The following is a 10,587-nucleotide window of genomic DNA, read 5'->3' as shown; positions in this document are numbered from 1 at the left end:
GAATTCAACTGCAACATATATATGGTTAGTTTTTGTTTGTTTTATTTATTCTATGCTGGCTATGATTTTTAGTGACTTGTTGGATCATCGTTAATCAATAGTTGATGATAGAATCTATAGGGTAGAAAATGACTTTTATTTTCAACAGTTTGGTTAATTTGAGTTGCTGATTCTCTCACATATTGCATTACATTTTAAATCGTTCACGATCAAATATTGCATTAAATGGTTTGTCATTCGATTTTCTAAGGTTTGTGTTATGATTTAGATGTAATACTGTCTCTGCTGAAAAAGCGTATTTGGGACATATTAGATGTTTTGTAGTAAAAAGCTGCCTTTGTTGCTTGCGACATTCAAATTCAACAATGCCTTTCACTTTTGTTTCTGCCTCTGTTTAATTCCACTCCATTGTTCTTTTGTTGAGTTTGGGTTATTGCCTATCAGTAAATCATAAATTAGCTGTGTTCTGTTTTTAGCTTGTAATTGGATTTTTGTTATGCAGCTGAAGAACTTGATGAACAAAGCATAGACCAAAATTTGTGATGTAAATATAATTGGAATGTAAAATAACCATTGATGATATCCATTGCTTAAATTTGTGATGGAGTATTTGTTAGTGGCACTCTTAATTGGTTTGCATCCGATGTCATTATTTCTCTTCATTTAGAGAACGAGTCGTATCAAAAACTTTGCCCACCTGACTTCGGGGATTTTGGTGTGTTGAGGGATTGCTTGTGTGTCTTTGCAAGTAGTGATGAATATTTGGATGTTTGGATTATGAAGGAGTATGGAAATAAGGAGTCTTGGACTATATTGTACACTATTGATGACCTGCAAGATCAGGATTTACTAGCCGATCAGGATTTAGTAGCCAATATTGCTTTATATATTTCAGAGGATGACCAACTGTTGGTGGAGTGTTGTGAGCTACAAGCCTGCAACATGAAGTTGGTTGTTTATGATTCCGAAACTGACACATTGAATATTCCGGAGTTTCAAAACAACTATGAATATTTAAACGCGCAAGTCTACATTGAGAGTCTCATATTACCTTAAGCATGGATTCAACTGCAACATATATATGGTTAGTTTTTGTTTCTGTTATTTATATGTTATGCCTGCTCTGATTCTTGATGACTTGTTAGATCATTGTTAATCAACGGCTGATGGAATATATAGCTTGAATATTCTTTTTATTTTCAAGAGTTTGGTTAATTTGAGTTGTTGATTTTCTCACATCTTGCATTATATTTTAAATACATCAAAATCATGAATTGCATTAAATGGTTTGTGATTTGATTTTCTAAGATTTGCGTTATGATGTAGATGTTAAAATGTCTGCTTAGTGTCACACAAATTTCTTAATGTTTGTTTCAAATCTTGCACAATGCATTATGAACTAAACTGAATATGTTATAGAATACTATTGCGATGTCATTTTTTTAAAGAATATTGGATATCCAATTTTAGCACATATGTAGGTTTGAATATTAGCAATGAGAAGGAAGCTATTTTTAAGGTAATTGCCTATCAGTAAATCATAAATTAGTTGTGTTATTTTTTTTTTGGCTTGTCTTTGGAGTTTTGTTATGAAGTGGAAGAACTTGAAGGACAAAGTAGAGACCAAATAATGTGATGTAAAGATAATATTCATTGCATAAAGTGTAATTTTTCAAAACTAGTGGTGAAAACCTAACTACGTTGTTAATTTGTTTGTGGTTAGAAAATAGAAACCATCAAAATTTTGGCACAGGCATTTAAGGTTTGATTTGATAGAATTCAACCTCAACTAGTTTGATTTGATAAAATTGCAAACCAGTTTGGTTTTCCACGCTGAACTGAACTAAAACCACGGTTACCAAGTAAATTTTTCATTTATTTTTTCTTGCCCAAACTTTGAGTTTACTAACGCAAAGTTCTATGCACATTCTCCTTTTCCTGAAGAACCTCACCCTACTGTTTCCAATGTTCATGTTCATTGCTCCATAAAGATCTGCATGTGTGATGCTTTGTGTTTAACAAATGCACTTTAATGAGTAGCTAATCTACTTGTCAGCTCTCGTTAGTCCTTTCTGATTGTATTTTGCTGCACAGTGGAATTTATTCATGAACATGATCTAATTTTTGCAGAGCTTCTAATTTATGTTGTATGGTTACATTTATCAAATGAGGATTTTTTACCAATTAGCCTTTTATTTTCTTGGTGGTGATGATAATTGTCCAATTATAGGGTTTTTCATGATACCTAGGTTCTTTCTATCCTCTTTTTGAACTAGTTATCTAGAGATCGAGAGAGAACAGACTCATATCTTGAAAACTTCAGTTTCCTTTAGAATCCTTTTTTTCGTATTGTTAAATAAGGTTTTCTTTCAATATTAGTTAAGTTAACCTTCTAGAAATGCTAGTTTCTAGTATTGCTAGATGGTTTGACTCTCTTGCATATGTTCGTTCATTTAAACTTGTTTTTTGTGAGCATCAGGTTCTTACACCATTGGTGAGATTGAAATGCAATTCTATGCCTCATTTTTACTTCTCTAGTTTTGAGATTAAGAAAGAACGCTGCATATTTTTTAGTATTTTCCAAAATAATGAAAAGGTGAGGTTGTTAACAGAATGTCTACATGTTTATCATTATGAGTGCTTGGACAGGTGGCTTATTTCTAAAGAAATTAAGATGTTATTAATTTCTTGGTAACTTCATGCCTTTGCTAGTTTTTAATTAATCATATAGTACATTCAGTGTTCAATTAAGGGTTACCATTCCCACTATGTTTTTTTTGAGGGTAATTATAATTGCAAACATTTTGGTTTCTGTTTTGACGTAATATTGATCTTTTAATTGTGCATATGATGATTTTTTTTTTTTGTTACTGCTTAGTGGTGTCTAGTTTTCTGATTGGGTGAGTTGAAATGCCAATATGATATATGCCATGCATTTATTTTCGAGCTGCTAAGTATTTAATGTCTGGTGTGTTGTTAGAGAGATGTGTTAGTGGAAAGAAACTGAATGAATCATATGAAGGGAGAGGCAGAGCGTCACGATTCACAATTTAGAGAGAAATGGCCACACTGTTGCGTGCAACTGAGAGAGAGAGAATGAGAGGCTGCACTTGCTCCATGTACAAAAAACCCGATTTACTTTTACAATCTTGACGTCAATTTTTCGAGCTGCAAATGATCTTGTATAAGATCTGGATCTAAATCACGATTTTGATAACATTGATAGTATGCACTAATTCAAATTGACAAGGAGCGTATTATGGTTTCTATGTTTTAGCTCTTGCTTTTTGATAATGTTTGCGGGATAGAAATTCACAAGATAACGGTTTCTTCTTGTTGAATGATTAATCGGAAAATGGATTTTTTATATTTTGGTGTTTCATATGCAGGAGTTTTAAAGTTTTGCTTCAAAGATATATTCATTATATTGTTGTGTAAATGATATTTTTAAATTCTTACACACACGCAGCACATTGTACAATTCATAACATAGATAAAATGGTTTGAATATGATTGATAGTTTCTGAGATGGTAGTGAAGATCCTTTCCATACGAGTTCTACCTTATAATGTCTCACTATTGTGTTTGTAATTTTAATTGCATCTTAAGCCTCAAAGTACTCCTTATGACGTAATAGTTGGAATGTCTCTTTTTCAGGTTATTCAAAATCAGAATTGCTCGGGTTCTTTTTGTGGTCTGGAGCTTTGCTGAAGATGGGATGAAAAAGGGTAATAGTTCTAGGGTTATATAACTTCTTAAGTTATGTTTGATTATTTCTTCTGGAGTCAAACTAGACGGTGAAAAACCTATATGTTTTGGATAGATAGGATAAACTTGTCTCTGACTTTATTATTGTCTGTTTGTCTTGATAGAACATGGATAGGTTGTGTGATTTTGAAGCATAGTGAAATGGATAATTGAGGGATTCTTTAATTGCAAAATGCATTTGGATGTTCTATTTTCCTTGCAAAAACATATTTGTTACCCGTTTGTTTAAGATTATTTAGAAATCAGTTTACATGTTTTAGTTATGTTTGTGTAAGCTTATTTTTAAAATCATTTTTCTGCAGAAAATAAAAATATATTTTGATTAGGTTTTAAAGGAAAAAATATTAGTAGAAGAAAGAAATACAAGATATGTCAATATCTTTAAGTCACGATCTGAACCTTTGAATAGAGATCTTATAGTTTACACAATGATTTGTGAATTTTCTTTTTCCACCATCAACACCTATTTCAGATTATGAAATCCGAAAAAAGGGAGGGTGTTGGACGGTGTTTTTAACGTGTTTTTAAAAATACCTCACAGTTGATGTGAAACGCACCGTTTTATCAAAACATTTATATTATAAAATAAAAAAAATTAAATTAGTTAAATAATAATAATAATAATAATAATAATAATAATAATAATAATAATAATAAGAAAATAGAACATGGTGGAACTTTCTACAAACAAATAAAATAAACCAAGTAAACCCCACCTCACCTCATTTTCTCTCACGTTTTTCCCCCTCTCCCGTATTCCTCTTTCCTTCTCTGCTCCCTCACATCCTCCATCTAATTCCTTCTCATTTTTTCTTCATTTTCTTTCAAATCATGAAATTTCTTCCATAAATCAATTACCCAAAAGAAAAATTATACATTTAAACAAAGCTATCTCATAATCCAAGTGCTATATGGTGGAACTTTGGGGTTAGAGTTTGTGCTTTGGGAAAGAAGAGGAATACCATATTGTGAAAGTTGCTCATTGAGACTTCTTGGAGGTATATTTATCAATTTACAACTCAATTAGTACATATTTAGGTATGATTATTGTTAGAAATTAATTTTTGATATTAGAGTAGATGATATGGGGATTTTATGGTTAACTATAGTTAGAGAAGTAGTAGAATGAGTTACTAATTCATGAGAAAATATTATGGATGCTCAGATATGACGCCGGACGCTTCACATGCTTCTTTCGGAGTGGTTAAAGAGCAAACTTAGTTGATTCATCATAACTGTGAGTTGATAACGATCATTATCGCATATTTTCCCTATTAATATTATTGATATTTTGACAATTTTCTATGTTAAAGTGTTTATAAAAATTGGGAACACACCCTTGAACTTTTTCTTCTCATTGATGCTTATGTTTAAAGTCATCGATATTATTATGGTCTCTATTTGGATTTATCTATGATTTATTGGGCAACTGGTCGAAATTGAGATTTGGTTGCAATATTATGACATGAGTTTCGAGATGTGGGAAATACGGTTTTGAGATATATGTTTTTGGGAATTTTTGATATTAACATAAACACAAATTAGACTACTTATGACTTATACGTTGACATGAAATGTAGATTTGATTTGCACATATTTTTGTGCACTGGTTTAATATGTTCCGGGAAATACATTGTTGTGATAATTTCTACTTTTAATATTTTCGTGAAACTAGTTTTGATATGTTCTAAAGTATGGTTTTGAAATTGTGTTTTTCCAAGATTTTGATATTAATATGGACTATATTTGGATTTGAATTTGGATTTACCTATGATGATAAGTAGTAGATTTTCGATTGAGTTTTGATGAACGTATTTTGACGTAAGTTTCAATATGTGGTGAAATATGGTTTTAGAGACATTTTAAAAATTTTGTTTTGAGAAAAACTATTATTATTGCGACGACCTAGGTGCACCTAGTATGTGATTTCAATTAGGTAGAATTACCCCATTAGATGGAGCTGCCCCTATGGAAAGGCCGCCATTAGGAGGAGAGGGCTATCAATGAGAGGTAAACTCCCTAATTGAAAATGTTTTACACTTGTTTTGAGTCGAGAGAAAAGAGCTATCCGTTAGATGGAGCCGCCCCTATGGAAAGGCCACCATTAGGAGGAGAGGGCTATCAGCGAGATGGAGCTAGTTCTCGATTCACCCATTTTGATTATTTTCACTAAATTGATTTTACTATACTTTAAAAACGCTTTGTTTTGAGTCGAGAGAAAAGAGCTATCCGTTAGATGTAGCTACCACTAAGGGAAAGGCCACTTTTAGCAGGAAAGAGCTATCAACGAGATGGAGCTAGTTCTCGATTCACCCATTGATTATTTTCGTTAAAGTTGGATTTATATATTTTCTTTAAAGTTGATTATTTTGGTATAATCAAATTGAATGTGATTTTATATTCTACTTGAAGTTGATTATTTTGATCATTTTCATTAAATGGAGTTTTCTATATTTTATTTAAAGGCTTTTGCTATGATTTTCATTAGTGTATTTATAAAGGCTTGTAACCTATTTTCACCTCTTTGTTACATTGGATTTTCTTTGAATTATTCTGATTTGATTGAAAATATTTATACATGTGTAAATTATCATGCGTATAATGCGGATTAATAGAATTTTATGCTGTTACTATTTTTGTAAATTGACATTAGATTTGAAAAGGGTAAATAATCGTGCCCTTGTGTGTTTCCCTTCTAGTTGGTGGTGGTTGTTGTCTCTCACTAAGTCCTTGTGGCTTACTCTTTCATTTTCTATTTTTTTCAGATTTCCAAGCAGCCAAGTAGGAAGCTAGTAGACTTGAAGTTCATCTGTGTCACTCTTGGTGGTAGGTTTCCTTGATGAATGTCTCTTTTGTTTATGTATATGTTGAATCAGAGTATCTGCAGCTATTTGGAGTTTAGGAATGTTTTATTCTGAGATGTACAAAGATGTAAATATGTCATTTGAAACTCTGGATGAGAATACAGGTTCATAAACAGGATTAAAATCTTGGCGAATGTTAAAAATACAGAGGATACTCTGTCGAAATTTCAATGGATATCAATTTATAAATTGTAAATTATAGTTGTCAAGTGTCGTCCATAGGCTTGCCGGACTAGGATGTTCTAGTTCGTGCGCCGGTCACGATTGTGAATTTTGGGTCGTGACATGATGAGTTCTCGTTGCAACATGCACTTTAGGGTTACGGATAGTTTAGGAAAATATTGTCTTAAAAGATCAGTTTAAGTATTTGTATTTTCCTAGCAAGAAAACTTAGTAGGGTGTCCTGTCTTTTGGTATTGACCAAACAATATTTCGTGCTATTGTGGATGTTATGGAAGTTTGTAGACAATAAGCAATGAAAAATTGGCTGCCCATGTAACAGCAAGTCATTCACATGATTACAACGAAATAGTTTTCATAAGATCTAGCATTTTTCTTGATTAATTGATTTTCTTTATTTACGTGAAAAACATCAATACCACATTTATTTTAAGAAAGGGGGGAATGCGGAGTTCTGAAGCTCATATACGTAGTGCAATTACCAGTGCAATACGACATACATACATTAATGAAAATTAATAAAAAAAATTATATATATATATATATATATATATATAGAAAAAAAATACTTTTTAGAGTTTTTGTCTAAATTAAAATATTTTAACATTGTCGCAAAATAGAAGTTGTAACAACGAAAATGAAAAAGAACTTCGAGACATCTTCAAAATGTTTTAAAATTTTTGTTTGGAATATAAAAATGTATTTGATCTATAAACAAATGTGTCAAAAAACTTTTTTTTTCTTGGTAGTGTGAAAAAACTTAACATGTACACCCTTCGGTTACTATTAAAAATGTTTCTTTTAAAGGTAAAATGTGTATTAGTGACACAGTACGGAAGCGTAGGGTTAGCAAGCGCTAAACCTAGATAGAAAAGAACAAGTTTGCAAGCGACAAACTTGTGAAAATAGGGTTGCAAGCGACAAACCTATCAAAATAAGGGTTCCGGAATCCACCAGAAATTGAGAGAAAATCTCGAATATTATTAATGAATGAAAAAGTGTGCCTCTTAGGATACATAAGTTCTGCTTATATAGTGAAAGAAATAACAAACCCGTGGGCCAAAATAAAATAAAACGTAATAATAATAGAGAGTTATAGAAAATTACTAAGATTTGGCTAAATAATAAATACTAGTAAATTACTAATAAAACCCTCCTGCATTAGTCTCCTCCACCTCTGAAGAACTCGATCTCGAGTTCTCATTCTGATGAAGAGCTCTCCATGCATGTTGGCTCCTCCAATAAACAAGAGAACATCCTCCTGGATCCCATTGAGTGAACTGTGAGGGTCCCTTTTTATGGACAAAGCAGCCACCGAGCAATGTACCAACAATTGCAGACGCACTTGATAATTCTAGAGTGATGCCTGACCCTGTTGTACTTGAAGTATAGGAATGAATGAAACCAACACAGTAAATGAATTCCTTTTTATTTGAGCGAATAACCAATATCCTTTTTCATGAAGTCCAAGTAAAGGTTTAATAACATGCAGAACATCAAATGGTGAGAGTACCCTTAGTCTAACGTTTCTTGGTCCCACTTTATATAAGCCTTTAATAAAGCTTAAAAATGCATTCATAAGATATGCATAATATTGATGAAGAGTGGAGGCTTTGTTTTTCAAGAAACTGACATAATAGGATTGCACAGAGACATTACTTCCAACACTCAAATTCGGTTCTAGTTGTCCTCCTCCAAAAATTAAGGAACTATCTTGTGATTCATAGAATAGTATATTCCTCAACAATACTATTGTTGAATACATGCTTCCAATAACTGATATAAAATCCATCACATGAGAAATCCTCAATATAAGCAAAAGTCCTTCAGGGTAGTCAAATACAGACCCATAAGTTACCAATAAAAACATCATATCTCCAACAAGTGAACTTACCAAATTGGCTTCTGAATTGGGTGTACTTATGTTCTCCTTAATACCACACCATTTCATCTCAAAAATCATCAATTTTGATATTGTTTTCTCTTTAAGTCCTGTAGTCAATTGGTGTCCCATAGCAGCAAGGTGATAATGTTGAAGAATAGGATTGCAGAGATTAAAAACATCACACCTTAAGAAAATGAAGGCAAAGGATGGATCCTTAGAAATGTATTCATCATGTTTCCCCATTGTGTTTCCCCACTCAAATGCAAACAATCCCCACTGTGAAGGGTTTAAATAACTTGATATTTTCATTGTACTTTCAAAAATATGACCATCAGGGTCATATGGGATGGAGGAATATGAAGGCGTCCCCATAGAAAATACCCGGCTGAAGAGATACAACATTGAAGTGCTTGAACCAGAGCTGAAATTAACACCTGAGGTTATAGACTTGCCCAACACGGTGGAGTTCATTCCTTCTATTAGAAGTTTGGCATATTTGGAGTCATCATTCTTAGTTGTGACTTGTGGCAATTTTATCATTCTAGCAAACTCTCCTCCTTGTCCACCATGCACTTCCATTAGTTCATAAAGAATACCATTTTGATAAACAATTGTGTTGTCCTCCAAAATAATGACTCTTAAAGTTTTGACAGCGAGATAAACAGCTATTTCCACACAAGAAGGTGAGTTGAAGTTCCCTGTCGCCATAAATTCCCCAGGCATGGTCAAAAGACTTCGATCCGGAGGTTTCGGCGGTAGCTTCGGTGCTTGAGTGTATAGACGAGCATCATAAAAATTCAACCATTCAAAAGCTGCCCACGGCGAAGCCATTGTACACGGCAATGAGAACAACAAATTCGAAACAGAAAATTGTGGGAGAAACGACAGTGGCATCGATCCACCGGGATCGAAACATTCGAGACAGTTGAAGCTTAACGGAATTGATTATGCAAACACATTGAAGTGGTTAGGTGAGAGTGATTGAAATTTTACCTCACCCAATTGTTGTTCTGAATAGACAGTCGTTCCTATTGGAAGAGTGTTGGCAATCTCTTGATGGGTGAATCTGAAGTTTGACCTCCGCGTTTGTTGTTTACAAATGAAAGATTCCTCAAAATCTTCAACAATTTCATTATCTTCTACCTGTTTCGCTGGGATCCGAGATTGTTGGGAATCACCTTGGGAATTTTCAATGTCGTCTTTGCCAAACAGTATTGAATCAGTGAAAATTGGTGTCGAAACAGAAGATGGTTGAGAAACTTCGACAATGTCGTGAACTTCCTCTTCACGTTCCTCCGATAGTGGGACTTCTGTGTTGTTGACAGCTGGTATGTTATTTGGAACTAAGGGTACTGTTTCATGATAGACCTCATCATTCGTAACCTCTTCATTCAAGACAGCGTCATAAACAAATTTATACTTCTCCACAGTTTGTTCCTTTTCGACAGGTTCTTCCTCTTTGATTTCTTCAGATTGTTCCTCAATTACTTTAGGCTCTTTAGTTTCTTTTTCTTCTGGTTCTTCTTTCGGTTGTACATCATTCCTATTTTTTCCATCACAAAGTGAAACCATGTGCTCATCAGTCTCCACAATACTAACAACAGGTTCGGTGACTGAATGTTCTTCGACCGGTTTCATAGACGTTGGAAACGCTTCGGTCGTCTGAGCAACGTCGATCTTCTCTTTCAATTGCGTAAGAATTCTTAGAATATACGTTATCAAAACAGAGTGTCTAGCAAAATCTTTAACCATCTTACGCGGACACGGGTAACCTGCAATTCTGAAAGCATGTCTCAAATGGCCGGACAAGGAGTAATCTTTGTTGTAACAAAACGGACAACGATATACCGAATCGGAGATTTCAATCTCGTAGTAATCATCTGCCAACTT

The 10,587-nt window shown here is 33.4% G+C and overlaps 1 protein-coding gene and 1 pseudogene across 5 annotated transcripts in view; one reads left to right on the top strand and one right to left on the bottom strand.

Moving 5' to 3' along the window:
• The window catches only part of LOC146935403 (F-box/kelch-repeat protein At3g23880-like), a 52,234-nt gene that overhangs the window by 20,525 nt on the left and 21,122 nt on the right, over nt 1-10,587 (top strand). Inside the window, exons 1-4 of one of the 5 annotated variants that reach the window (XR_015030218.1) lie at nt 23-1,084; nt 3,658-3,728; nt 4,934-5,005; nt 6,534-6,828. The exons of 1 other annotated variant lie outside the window; for it this stretch is intronic. The gene's annotated coding sequence lies outside the window, so the exon portion shown is untranslated. Of the gene's footprint in view, nt 1-22; nt 1,085-3,657; nt 4,032-4,933; nt 5,006-6,533; nt 6,829-10,587 lie in introns of those variants that run through there. 3 more of the 5 variants (XR_015030217.1, XR_015030216.1, XM_085750601.1) reach the window with 3 other exon arrangements.
• On the bottom strand, nt 8,013-9,528 carry LOC146935408 (ABC transporter B family member 18-like; annotated as a pseudogene).

The sequence above is a fragment of the Medicago sativa genome, chromosome 3, assembly GCF_051527215.1.
Source record: "Medicago sativa cultivar Bolivia chromosome 3, Bolivia_mono, whole genome shotgun sequence".
Lineage (NCBI taxonomy): Eukaryota > Viridiplantae > Streptophyta > Magnoliopsida > Fabales > Fabaceae > Medicago > Medicago sativa.
This window is presented reverse-complemented; position numbering and strand designations above follow the sequence as displayed.